The following is a 13,253-nucleotide window of genomic DNA, read 5'->3' on the forward strand; positions in this document are numbered from 1 at the left end:
ACTGTTTTTTATATTAATTTTGTGAATAAAATAAATATAATTAAATAATTATATAAAATATTTTATCCAATAATATATCAAAATTAAATTTTTATTATTAATTCTCTTATACAGTGTATGTGTGTGTATTATTTTCAAGCATACAATACACATGTGAAATTGTACTAAGTTGAAATAAGGCACTAATTAGATATATAATAACTATAATATAAAGACATGGTGCAATAGAAAATTACAAGTATGCGAATATAGGACGCCGATCCTTTCATTATCACTCATTCTCTTGGCTCTCTAATTTGCACTCATCCCTGTCGGAATTGAATCAAACGAAATTTTGATTTTGATGCGTTTCTCACTAAAATTCAAAGCACAAATAAAATTATATATACTGTACCCGTCCAACTCTCCGAGTAATTTATTGATCTTCGTTAGTTCATTATAATCGTTTCTTCAATTAATCATATTGTCTTGTTGCTAAGTCCGATCTTAAGTTTATGGCCATTATCTCAACCATGCAGGTGTTTACTTTGTATTTGTCACTATGTATAAGAAAAGAAAAGTATATGGAATCAACAGGTTACCAACAAAAAACTAAATAAAATTATGTTAATTTATATTAATAATTAATTAATTTTAAATTTTTTAAATTTAAAATTTAAAAAATTTAAAAGATTAAGTAAACATAATTAAAGCCTATAAAAACGTTCATTTTCTCTTTCACGTTAACCTACCCACCTCTAACAATCACACACACATACCCCTCTCTCTCACCGTCAGACCCTCTTCGCCTCCCCACCGTGACCCACTCCTCTTCTATTAGCAAGTCGCCGGAACCAACTCGGTTCCCGCCGGTCTCCGCACTCCCCATTACCGCCGCCACAACCTGCTTGTAACCGAAGAAGAATCTTTATCTTCATCACTGCCTCTATTCCCTGCATCGCTTGCAACACCTCCACCATAATCTCCTTCTTTTCTGCATAAACCCTCATCGCGGCCTCCATTATCCCCGGCTCTTCCTTCGGATCAACCTTCACCTCCAATATCTCCGGCACCATCCTCTTAATCTCCTTAACATCTTCGTCATCTCCACTAACTCCTTTGACCAGAAGTAAAATGCCGCCGTATCGCCGAAACACCGAATCTCGATCTGCTTCTTCAGCTTCATCAAATCGTTTGGATCCATCAATAAGTGAAGCTCCTCGATCTCCGTTAGAAGCTTCCAGATCCGCTCCACTGCGTAGCACTCCCTCGCGGCCTTCTCGAACCTTCTTCCTTCCACCGACTCCACAACACTCGAGCAGCACGCGCGCGGCGCGTGACCAGGACTCCACAATCTGGTGCATCGCGCGGAGATTTAAGTTCTCGAAGTTATCCACGTGATTACGATGTTGCTCTTTGCGTTTTGGGATATTAGGTGCCGTTTGGATGATTAAAGAGACTGCAAACTACACATTTGATCTTAGACAAAAGGAGTCTTTGAACAATTACAGAAATATAAAAAAAAATATTTATTTAATATGAAAAAAAATCCTAATACTTAACAAAAGAAATATCCAGTTCTATTTTAGCAAAAATAATTAAATATCTATAAAATTTAAAAAAATTATAAAATTCTTAAAGGAAATAGAGACATTCACATTTTTAACACAAAAAATTCAAAAAATATATAAAAGAACATCCATTTAGTATGAAATATAAACATTTTGATACTTAGCAGAAGAAACATCCATATATATTAATTCGTAGAGATGTTGGATTCACCTAGAGATATTTGGCTGATTTTTTGCTAATACCCTTTTGGTTCCCTAGCATTGTTGGTATGTATATATTATAAAATTTGAAACATTTTTATAATTTTCATTTTTTATGATAACTTTATAAATCTTTTTTTTAACAGTGCATTTTATGTGAAAGATATTTTGGTGTTGTTAACTCTCATCTTCTATTATTTTTGCAATATTCAAGTTTTGACAAATCACTGAAACTTCACCATAATTAGTCAGAACTTCTTCAATAGTACAGTCAACCTCACTTTTATGCTCTTGCTCCTTTATTACTTTTTCGTTAACTTTTTTTTCCACAAGAGTAATAACTCTTCTATAATTCTATTTGGACAATCAGCAACAATATGCCCAAAACTTTGACATTTGAAGCATTTCTTACCTAATGATTCGCGCTCTTTGTTGTTTTTAAAAGATCTTGTCTTCATTTTTTTGTTAAACATCAAGAATGACTTCTTTATCTTTTGGCAATTGAGTGTTATTCATTTATGTTCTTTGCTTTTTAATCTTTAATGCAGCTGAACAACAGAAATATCTGTGTTCAATCCTCCAAGATAGTGAACAATTATTTGTTCTTCGGACTCTTGAATGTCACACTTCATAAGGAAATCTTCAAATTTTATTGTATATTCTTCTACAGATAGTGATTTTTGCCTCAAATTATGAAATTAGATTAGGGTGTCTGGCCTAGAATGTTCATGAAGGAACTTGTGCTTGAGCTCACGACGTATCTTATCCCATATCTTGATCTTTCTTCTTTCTTCTTTTTCTCGCTGCTTGAAATTTTTCCACCATACTAACGCATGTTTCTTCAACTTGATTGCTACAAACTTTTATGCGCTTGTCGTCTGTAATGTCTTTTAACTAGAACACTTTTTTCATTGTGCAAAGCCAGTCAATGAAATCATCAGGTTGGAGTCTCCCTTCAAACTCAGGAATATCAATTTTGATTCCTAAGTCTTTAGCTTTGTGAGTCGTGTTGTGTCGTGCTTTTCGTGTGGACAAATCTTCAGACGAAGAAGAATAATGAAATGAATTTGTCTTCACTAGAAGAAGTGTTATTACCCTTCTACTTGCCATGATTATTTTGAGCAGTTTCATATTTTGCAAGTTACTCTTGTAACTCCTTAACTTGACGACGCAATTCCTCCATTTCAATCTCTTGAGTAGTTCTACGCTTTGGAACCTTCTTTTACTATTATGCAATGAGGTTGATGCTTGAGCACCGATGTTATGATGACGATGATGATGAAAATGCACCAATGATGATAATGATAGAAATGTGCTAAGATAATTACCAACAAAAAAGATACCAAAAGAAGAGAAAAACAATATTATTACTTGAAACTCCGCAGTTGACAATTTGCACTGACGATGACTCGTACCAACATACAGCGAGAGCAACCGCACTAAAAACTCGAACTCACGAACGAAATAAGAATTTTATTGGAATAAGGCGAGGACCGACTTTGCGTTGATACTAAACTGACGTTGGAACGTCATTTAGATCACACATTTCGCCAAGGTTAACAACCCCATTATGGTAAAAATAGCCAAAAGCCTATTTTAGTTGGCTAAGCCAAGGATGCATCTCTTACTCTTAAAGAGTCTAAAGGAAAATAAGTACACAACTTATTTAATATATAACTCAATTAATTTAATTCCATAAGCAAAAAGGGTACATCTGTACATATGCATATTTATACTGATAGGGAAGGAGGAACATTCATAACTTAGACAATATAAAACTAACTCATAATATGATATAATAATATATGTTAAATTAGACTACTTTAATTAACGATACAAACGTAAAAATATATGCTCCCACATTATTAGAAAAGTGAATTGTTATATTATATATCTTTTTTAATAGGAAGGATAAAGATATACCGAACAAAAATATAATTTATTTTTTTATTTTTTAATTATCATTATCAAAATTTTATAATTATATTTTTTATTATTTTATTTTTTTATTTTGAATTTTGTGTAAAAAAATACAGATAAATTAAAATTATTATTTTTGTTCTATCTTAAATAATTCAGTTTATTATTAAATCCTAAAATCAGTAAATTTTTTATTTTTATCATCTGTGTTATATTTTAAATATTTTCTTATCCCAACCTCAAAATAAAACGCTGTCTTAAAATTTATAAAAGGCAACTTACAATTTAAAGGAGCTAAGTCTTTCATGAACACGTTATATATATTAATGCACACAGAAATGGTGAAAAATTAAATAGGAAAGACAAATAAAGAGACAAAGAGAGATTCGAAAAATAAGAAAAACTTATCAGTTATCACTATAAAAATAAATGGAAGATATTCTGATTTGTAACAAGCGAAATGACCAAATTCATAAATGTATACTATCATATCTTTTGCTTTAAAATAATGTTGCATTTTGGTAGCCATTTTTCCTTTCTATGTTCTATATCATATTTGGCTTGACTTTGAACAATTCAATTTATTTCATATAACTATGTCTAAATTTTAAATTAAAATGAAGTCATACGCAAACCACACACCACAGTTTCATTGTTTGAGAAGCTTGCAGCCACACAAATTGAGTCGTTTAATTTACACCTCCAGTATTTTATAAGTTGGACCACAATAACGAGTTGTATAATTAATTTATATAGAAGGCAAAAGAATGTTTCAAGCAAATATATAAAACAGTAGTATTTGGATAACTGTATATAAAATAGTTTGAGGCATACTAGTCATCTTCAACTAACGCAACTAGCTAGGGCTTCCGATAAGGGTTGGTAGTTGGTCCTTGTGTGGGGAAGCTGGTTGAAGTATCACTCGTCTCGATCAATGTGGAAATAGTTTCTTCTTCGATAAATAAGATCACAAATATTACGTAATTAGTAAATATTATTATATATTTTGGACCAATATTAGTCAATAGTATTTATAGATATTTACATACATAAATTAATATAATTTATATTCATATTTTTTAATTTACACATATAAATTAATAAAATTTATTTATTGAAGATAATTTAATATTTTATTAGCCAAATAATGACAAAAATGACTAAAAATTACTTACCTACTAAAATTTTTGAAATAAGATATACTACGTTGGATCGTCAATAATACAAAATGTGACTACAAATAAAAATTATTTCAATACTTAAATTAGTTTTCGAGTTTTTATTTTTAAAAATAATATTTAAGTGGTTGAGTCTTTATTTTCCATTTTTAGTCGAGTATTTCATCACCTATTGATCGCAAAAAAAATATTTATGTGAAGTTCAAGGTATACCTCTCTTTTGAATTCTGAAGTTGAAGTTATAGGTGTATAAAGATTAAGTTATCTTTGTATTACAAAGAATAAAACTCCACTCCGAATCTTAACTATTTTGTGAATTTTTATTCTGTCCCTCGTCAATTTAAAAATGATATTATGGTCTTTAATAATTATTTTTGTCTGACTTTTTACTCCTTCTGTTAATATTTCCGTCTATAGTTAATGAATATTGTTTATGTGTATTGTTAACTCAACACGTGTCAAACTGTTGGGAATAAGTAGTATGACCATAATCTAATCAATCACGTGTCAAATAATTTGTTATCGTTATTATATTAAATTGTTAATATAATAATGTCCTTGATTAAATTTAGAGATTTATCATTGTGATAGTGATCACAATATTGAGAGATAAATCTTTTATAATTTAATCTAAATTGTTCTTGGTCATAGGATTAGTAAAAAGGACATTAATAATCCGGAAAGATCAATATATATATGATGGTCTTCATTGGATGAAGATTAATAGATCTCATTTATTAAATTATATATATAGATGGTGCATATAGAGATATGACCATTGAACTGACTCACTCTGAGGATTCCTAATGGTTATAATTACCGCATATTTGTCAATAGGATATTCTCAAGATGAACATGGTAATAGAGTTTCCTTTGACCTGCGACTATCATAGTAATTAACAATGTATTTATTATACTTTAATTTCGGACACCTAATACCCTAAGGTGCTAGTTGAATGGATATTGGGTATGATTTAGATACTTGTAGAATTAATGATTAGTCAATAAGGAATCCATCAACTCTCGGTAAAGAGTTTGAACTCTATGATTATAATGACTGAGATGAATAAAACCTTGGCCAAGGAGATTGAATGAATGAAGAAATGAGTTTCTTAAGTCATTCACAGTTCATTATAATAATGGTAACAAGTTAGAGTTTGACAATTAAACCATACTCTAAAGGTTAACCAAGGGTTGAAAAGATGGAAGGAATTATACTTTGTTCTTCTAAGGTTCTTAGTAAAAATATATTACGTCATACTATCGGGTCGTTGAGGAGTGTTGCTAGACATTTCTGAATTTGGATGAGATCCTAACTGATTCTGTTTTCAAATTGAGTTATGATATGATTCAGATTTGTAATTTTAAGATATGATTTAAATTTGAATTGAGAATCAAATTTAAAATCAGTAACAAATCTCATATTATATATATGTATGCCAAGAGGACAGGAAACCGAGAGAATAACAAGAGTTTTATTCCTTTACCTCTACACACATAAATGTATGTGAGCCTAATTCTTGGAGAAGAATTTTATGGTATGCAAAGAGTTGCAAGAGGTTTCTCAATTTAAATCAGATGTCCGTTGGTCAAAGAGTTGACAGCAAAGGTTGGTCTCCGTGTGGATACGCATAGCACCTTCGTACCATCGAAGGAAAAAGTGATTTTACTAGCGTACACAGGTATTTAGATCTGATCTACTATATATATAATATTGGAATAAAGTTTAAACACAAAATAGATCTTTAGGATTACTTTCTTTTCTTTCGCTGCGTGTTATGAACACATGGTAATCCTTCAGTGGTATCAGAGCCAGTTTTTTGTGTTTAAATTTTTATTCTTATTTTCTTAAAGTTTGTGAATTAATAGGATTAATTCAAATTGTTTGTTAAGCATGTGATGTATTTATTTCCATTGAGATAGTTTTTTAATAAATTAATAGTTAATTTATTTTAATTATTTAATTGTGATTAAATGATCATTCTTTTAATATAAAAGTTATATTTATAATAAAATATTTTGTTTAATTTTATTTATTAAATTTTAGTGTGATTTTGATCACAATAAAAGGAATAAGATGCAAAATATCTTTTGTTTGTTTCTTATATATATAAGTGTATATATAAAGGTCAAATTTGATTTGATAATTTTTTAAGGCTAAAGGTTAGTACATAAAAAATCAAATTTTGATTTGATTGATGTAATTATAAAGAGCGACCTGACAACCAGGAGTTTTATTTTCAAGATACTAATCAGTATATACATCTGATGTATTAGGGATTTAATTTTATATTTTACCTAGACAACCTAGGAGTATAAAATTTAATCCATGAATACTGATAAAAATTCTCTAACAATAGAGATAAGTCCTAAAAGTTAAGATATTCTCAAAAATAAATTTATCTCTTGTTTACAAGGTACGACCTGACAACCAGGCGACTTTTAATCACGGATAGAATTTATTGATGTATATGATGATGCATAAGGAGAATTAATTTTGTACTTGAACCTAGACAACCTAGGGGTATAAAATATAATTCAGTTAAATAATTGTCTGATAACCAGATAATTATTTGGGATTATAATTGTATGTGATACAATTTAATCATGTTTATTTGGAATAGGTATGAATAAGAACTTGACAACCAAGGTACTCATTCATGATTCTAAATAATTTTAACAGAAATATAAATTTCTTAATTTACTTTCATATTTTTTAAATATGTCCATCTTTCGTATGTCATAATTGAAAGTAATAAATTGGTTATATATTGAGAATTGTTCTTATGTATGAAAGAGTTATCATAGACATGATAATTCTATTGAAATAATATTCTCCAATAAATTTAGTTATGGAAAGATTAGAAGTTGTAAAGAATTTGAAAGATTACTTTTACTGTAACATGGGTTGTTTTGACACTCATGAGTTTTAATTTCAAAGACAACCTACTATTTATTATTAAACATCTTGAGAAGATGTATAATGCCCAAAGCAAGATAGTACGACTATCAAAGATTTTATTTAAATTAGTAGAAGTATTGGGCAATATATTTTGAATTAAACAACTTTAGAAGCTAGAATGCTATTAGCCAAATGGCTTTAGCAAAAATTGTTCTTGCAAGTATTTTTGGAGATTTATTTGTTTCAAACAATTTATAATTGGCCTTATTAATGTTTGTGATATTTTTAGAAAAACTCAATATGAGTATTGAGTATGCCAATTAAAATTGCTCTTAAGGGTTGGTTTGACCATTAATAAAGATATTGAGTATTTTTATTATAAGAGCTTAAAGTAAAATCTCTAACATCTAATTGATATTCTATTGAATAGAGAATGAGATTCTCTCAACGCACAAATATTAGTACTCTATGTACTCTATCATGTTTAAAGAAACATGGAATTTGATTTAATTGAGGATCACTGTTTGTTAAATATCTGGACTACGATTTAATTTAATTGAGGATCACTGTTTGTTAAATATCTGGACTACATTTTAAAATGTTGCTAAATTAACAAATTTCTCATTAAATTAATTTTTTTACCCATATGAGATATGGAAAAGGTATCAGCTGAAACTCAAGAACATTAGAGTTTAGAGATGTCTTATATGTGTTAAGAGATTGCACAACAATAGACTTGATATTAGGTCCAATAAATGAGATTTATTGGTTATCCTAGATAAATAATGAGATTATTTTTATCACTCTTCTTATGACAAAGTGTCTGTGATAGGAGGTTAAACTCTTTTTTAGAAAAGGGATTCCATCTTAAAAAAAGAGTGGGAGTACAATTACTTTTATTAGAATTGTATACCACTCAACAGAGGATATACTTTTTCCTGAAAGTATAAAAGGTTTGATCGTCAAACTAAATTTTCGAAAAAAGTAGCCTATTTGTATAATGATACAATTCTATAAAGATAGATCTAATGGTTACTTAGATTTTTTATAATCATGTTCAATAAGGATTGTCCTTAAAATAAAATTATACACTATTGTAGTGGGAGATTTCATGTTTTGAGAAAACGTGATATTTATTATGCACTAGGTGTATTTTACAAAAGGTCAAGCAAACATGCTCAAGAACAAAGGTGTTTAAGGTCAAAAGAGTTTTGATAAACACAAATGTGCATTGAAAAATTATACACATGATTGATTGTCTCTAGTGTAAGTGGGAGATTATTGTGATAATAGTATGCCCAAGATCCAATCTATCATGATTGGCTCTCGTACAAGTGGGAGATTGTTGGGAATAAGTAGTATGACCACAATCTAATAAATCACGTGTCAAATAATTTGTTATCGTTATTATATTAAAATGTTAATATAATAATATCCTTGATTAAATTTAGAGATTTATCATTGTGATAGTGATCACAATATTGAGAGATAAATCTTTTATAATTTAATCTAAATTGTTCTTGGTCATAGGATTAGTAAAAAGGACATTAATAATCCGGAAAGATCAATATATATATGATGGTCTTCATTGGATGAAGATTAATAGATCTCATTTATTAAATTATATATATAGATGGTGCATATAGAGATATAACCATTGAACTGACTCACTTTGAGAATTCCTAATGGTTATAATTACCGTATATTTGTCAATAGGATATTCTCAAGATGAACATAGTAATAGAGTTTCCTTTGACCTGCGACTGTCATAGTAATTAACAATGTATTTATTATACTTTGATTCCGGACACCTAATACCCTAGGGTGCTAGTTGAATGGATATTGGGTATGATTTAAATACTTGTAGAATTAATGATTAGTCAATAAGTTGCTATAGAATTATTTAATTATTATTTTGATTTGATCAAATAAATAATTATATTAATTCAAATGGAATATTATTATATTCTTTGCTAGCACCAAGAATATAATAATAGTATGATAATTGAGAATATTAAATGAGATTTGAGAATAACTAGTTATTCTATTTCTGAATTTGGATGAGATCCTAACTGATTCTGTTTTCAAATTGAGTTATGATATGATTCATAAAATTTGAATGATTCAGATTTGTAATTTCAAGATATGATTTAAATTTGAATTGAGAATCAAATTTAAAATCAGTAACAAATCTCATATTATATATATGTATGCCAAGAGGACAGGAAACCGAGAGAATAACAAGAGTTTTATTCCTTTACCTCTACACACATAAATGTATGTGAGCCTAATTCTTGGAGAAGAATTTTATGGTATGCAAAGAGTTGCAAGAGGTTTCTCAATTTAGATCAGATGTCCGTTGGTCAAAGAGTTGACAGCAAAGGTTGGTCTCCGTGTGGATACGCATAGCACCTTCGTACCATCGAAGGAAAAAGTGATTTTACTAGCGTACACAGGTATTTAGATCTGATCTACTATATATATATTATTGGAATAAAGTTTAAACACAAAATAGATCTTTATGATTACTTTCTTTTCTTCCGCTGCGTGTTATGAATACATGGTAATCCTTCACAAACAACCTTTTAAAGGACAAATCTCTCCCTGATCATTCAACAAAAACGTTGCATTTTGTCATTCTCTTCAATAATTTTTCCGAAGTTAATTTCGCTAACGGTTTAGATAATTTCACTCTCAACAGAGGAGGTAGGGGCGAAGACGAATCACCACAGTGATTGAATGCGAAACCTCTGATATAGTTCTAGCGGATTGGAATGGTAAGAAATTGTAGTGATGAGCTCGCTATGACTGTGCTTGATTTGTCGAAGTTGTTAGAGTTTAGTAATGATAGGACTGAAAATTGTGATAATAATATTAATGCTATGGTTGAGGATATTAAGAAGTGTGGGGTTGGTGATGGTGATGCGAAACCGGAAAGTGAAATGGATCAATTAGATGTTGTGGAGACAACAGAGTTTGGATTTGGGGAAGAAGATTCAATGCGCATGATAAGTAATAGTGATGTAAAATTGGAGGGTAGATTGTGTAGTGAGGGTGAGGGATTGGATCAATTTGATAATTTTGATGTGCAATTGAAGTTGGAAGACAAGGAAAAATGAGCGAATGAGAGAGTTGAGGAGGGAGCATTGTCCGATTTTGAGCATTCAGAGGGTGAGGATTTAATAATGTATAACTATGAAAGCAATATCAGTGATGACAATAAGAATCAATTTTTTTATGGTAAAAAGTGCAATATCACAAGGAATTGGAAGCGCGGAACAAGAATATATTGCTTATAAACTCCTACGTGGCCTTTAACTCAAATGATTTGGATGATTTTCTGTTAGATAATAATGGGTTTGTTTGAAGTTTTGAGATGTCTGATTTTTTCTGCGAGAAGCAAAAATTAGAACAATGAAGTTAAACAACGAAATGAACAAAAAAGAGTAAAACATTTTTGACATTTTCAAAACGCAACATTTTGCTAAGTCATCTGAAGATGATTTGTCTTTTTAAATGATTACTTGACATGTATTAAGTTAATGTTATACCTAAGTAATATCCGTTAACTATAAACGAAGACATTATTAAAAAAGGCAAAAGGTCTAACAAAAACAGTAATTAAAGACTGTAATATTATTTTTCAATTGATGAAAAGTGGAATAAAAATTTACAAAAGAGTCTTGTTAGGGAGACAATGGACTATTTGTACAATGTGTACAATGGGTTATTGAGTTACAAAATGAACATCCCCTATACTATATAGAATAACCATCCGAGATAATAAATATCTTCCCAAAAGTTTAAATTGATTTTGGAGTTCACCAAAAATCGAACTCTTGACCTTTCGGATCTAGCGCTCTAATACCATGTCATGATACTACTTATTCCAAAAGCTTCAGGTGATGGAAAAAGGTAACACTAATGGTTATATCTCTAATACTCCATAAACCTTCATTGTATACATTGTACAGATATTCCATTGACTTTTCATACTTTCCCTTTACAAAATAGTTAATGATCGAGGGGGAGTTTTACTCTATTATAAATGGTGGATTATCAAAATATATGTAAATAATCATTTATGATAAAACATAATTCTTATTAATATAACTGAGTTATAACGATAATACTGTATTAATATCCGTTTTATACATCTATTCTACTTGACTTATAAATATGACTGAATAAAAGGTTCGTTTAGTTTTAAATTTTGATTTGATTAGGCTATTTAAGTATATGTTTACCCAAAAAAAATTATATAGTACAAAAGGCTGGCACTAAGTACACACCTAGACTTATTAAAAGCACTTTTTTCATTCTAAATTGATAAAAGAAAAGAAAAGAAAAGAAGTATGTCTTTGCTAAAACCTTTTGGCATAAGCAATTTTGTTTTGCAACGAGTTAAAGGTTATACGAATGCGATCTCGGGTAAGCTTATCTCTACTTGGCATCACTTTTTTCTTTCTTTAAAGAAAAGAAAGTGAACTACACTATCTTTTCTCGCACATATTTTAACTTATGTTATATTTTCTTTTTATTTTTTTCTAAAACAAAATTTTCAAACAATATATAATTTACTAAGAAAATATGTGATACTTATTATTACATCATATCTATTTTTAACAAAAATGTGACTATATATTAAATAAGTTTCTATAAAAGTCATAAATTTTATGATATTTTAATTTGATTTTTATTTAAAAGAAAATTACTAAACAATAAGTATATTTTTTTGTCATAAATATAATACTACCATTTAATATATTCATTAACCCTAGATGTATATTAATTGAAATAAATGTAAAACATTATTAGAACTAAAGTTAAAATAAATTACATTGAAAATAATTTTAATTTCTCTCGAAAACATGAGAAATAAAACACTTTTTTAATGTGAAACACTTACATCATGTAACTGGATTTAATTTGTTTCATCATATGGTCCAACAAATCAAATAAAAGCAATGATGACAAAGGAGATACGCTGAGCTAACTAGCTATAGTGATCCACAATATTAAAAGAGCAATGACCTACTTCATTTAAACAAGGTGTGGACCAGCTAAAAAAAAAGATAATATTAAAAAAAAAACTCAAACTTACTTTATTTAATATTTATTAATTATTATTATTATTATTATAAATATTAAATATTAAATAAGATAAATTTAAACTGTTTTGATTGATTTTTTTTAAACATTATTGAAAAAAAATACAACATGTATTGTGGGGGACATAAATATACATCATAAGCTTATCTTGTATTGGAATAATATAAGTCGCATGACCTAATTCTTAACCAAAAAACAAATGAAACCATATGACCTAATTTTTTCTGGTCATCTTCACATACTGACAACAAACACCAGAGCCGGTGAAATATATATAAATTAATTAAGATGGCATAAATTTCTGTGAATTTGGAACATGATGAAGGTACGCTATTGCATTATAAATAATAATATTGCTATTGGCATGGCTAAACTCGTGTGAATTTTATA

At 29.0% G+C, this 13,253-nt stretch overlaps 1 pseudogene; it reads right to left on the bottom strand.

Moving 5' to 3' along the window:
- Window positions 1-727: 727 nt before the first annotated feature.
- On the bottom strand, window positions 728-3,284 carry LOC107477025 (nematode resistance protein-like HSPRO2; annotated as a pseudogene).
- Between the last annotated feature and the right edge of the window lie 9,969 nt (window positions 3,285-13,253).

The sequence above is a fragment of the Arachis duranensis genome, chromosome 3 (assembly GCF_000817695.3).
Source record: "Arachis duranensis cultivar V14167 chromosome 3, aradu.V14167.gnm2.J7QH, whole genome shotgun sequence".
Lineage (NCBI taxonomy): Eukaryota > Viridiplantae > Streptophyta > Magnoliopsida > Fabales > Fabaceae > Arachis > Arachis duranensis.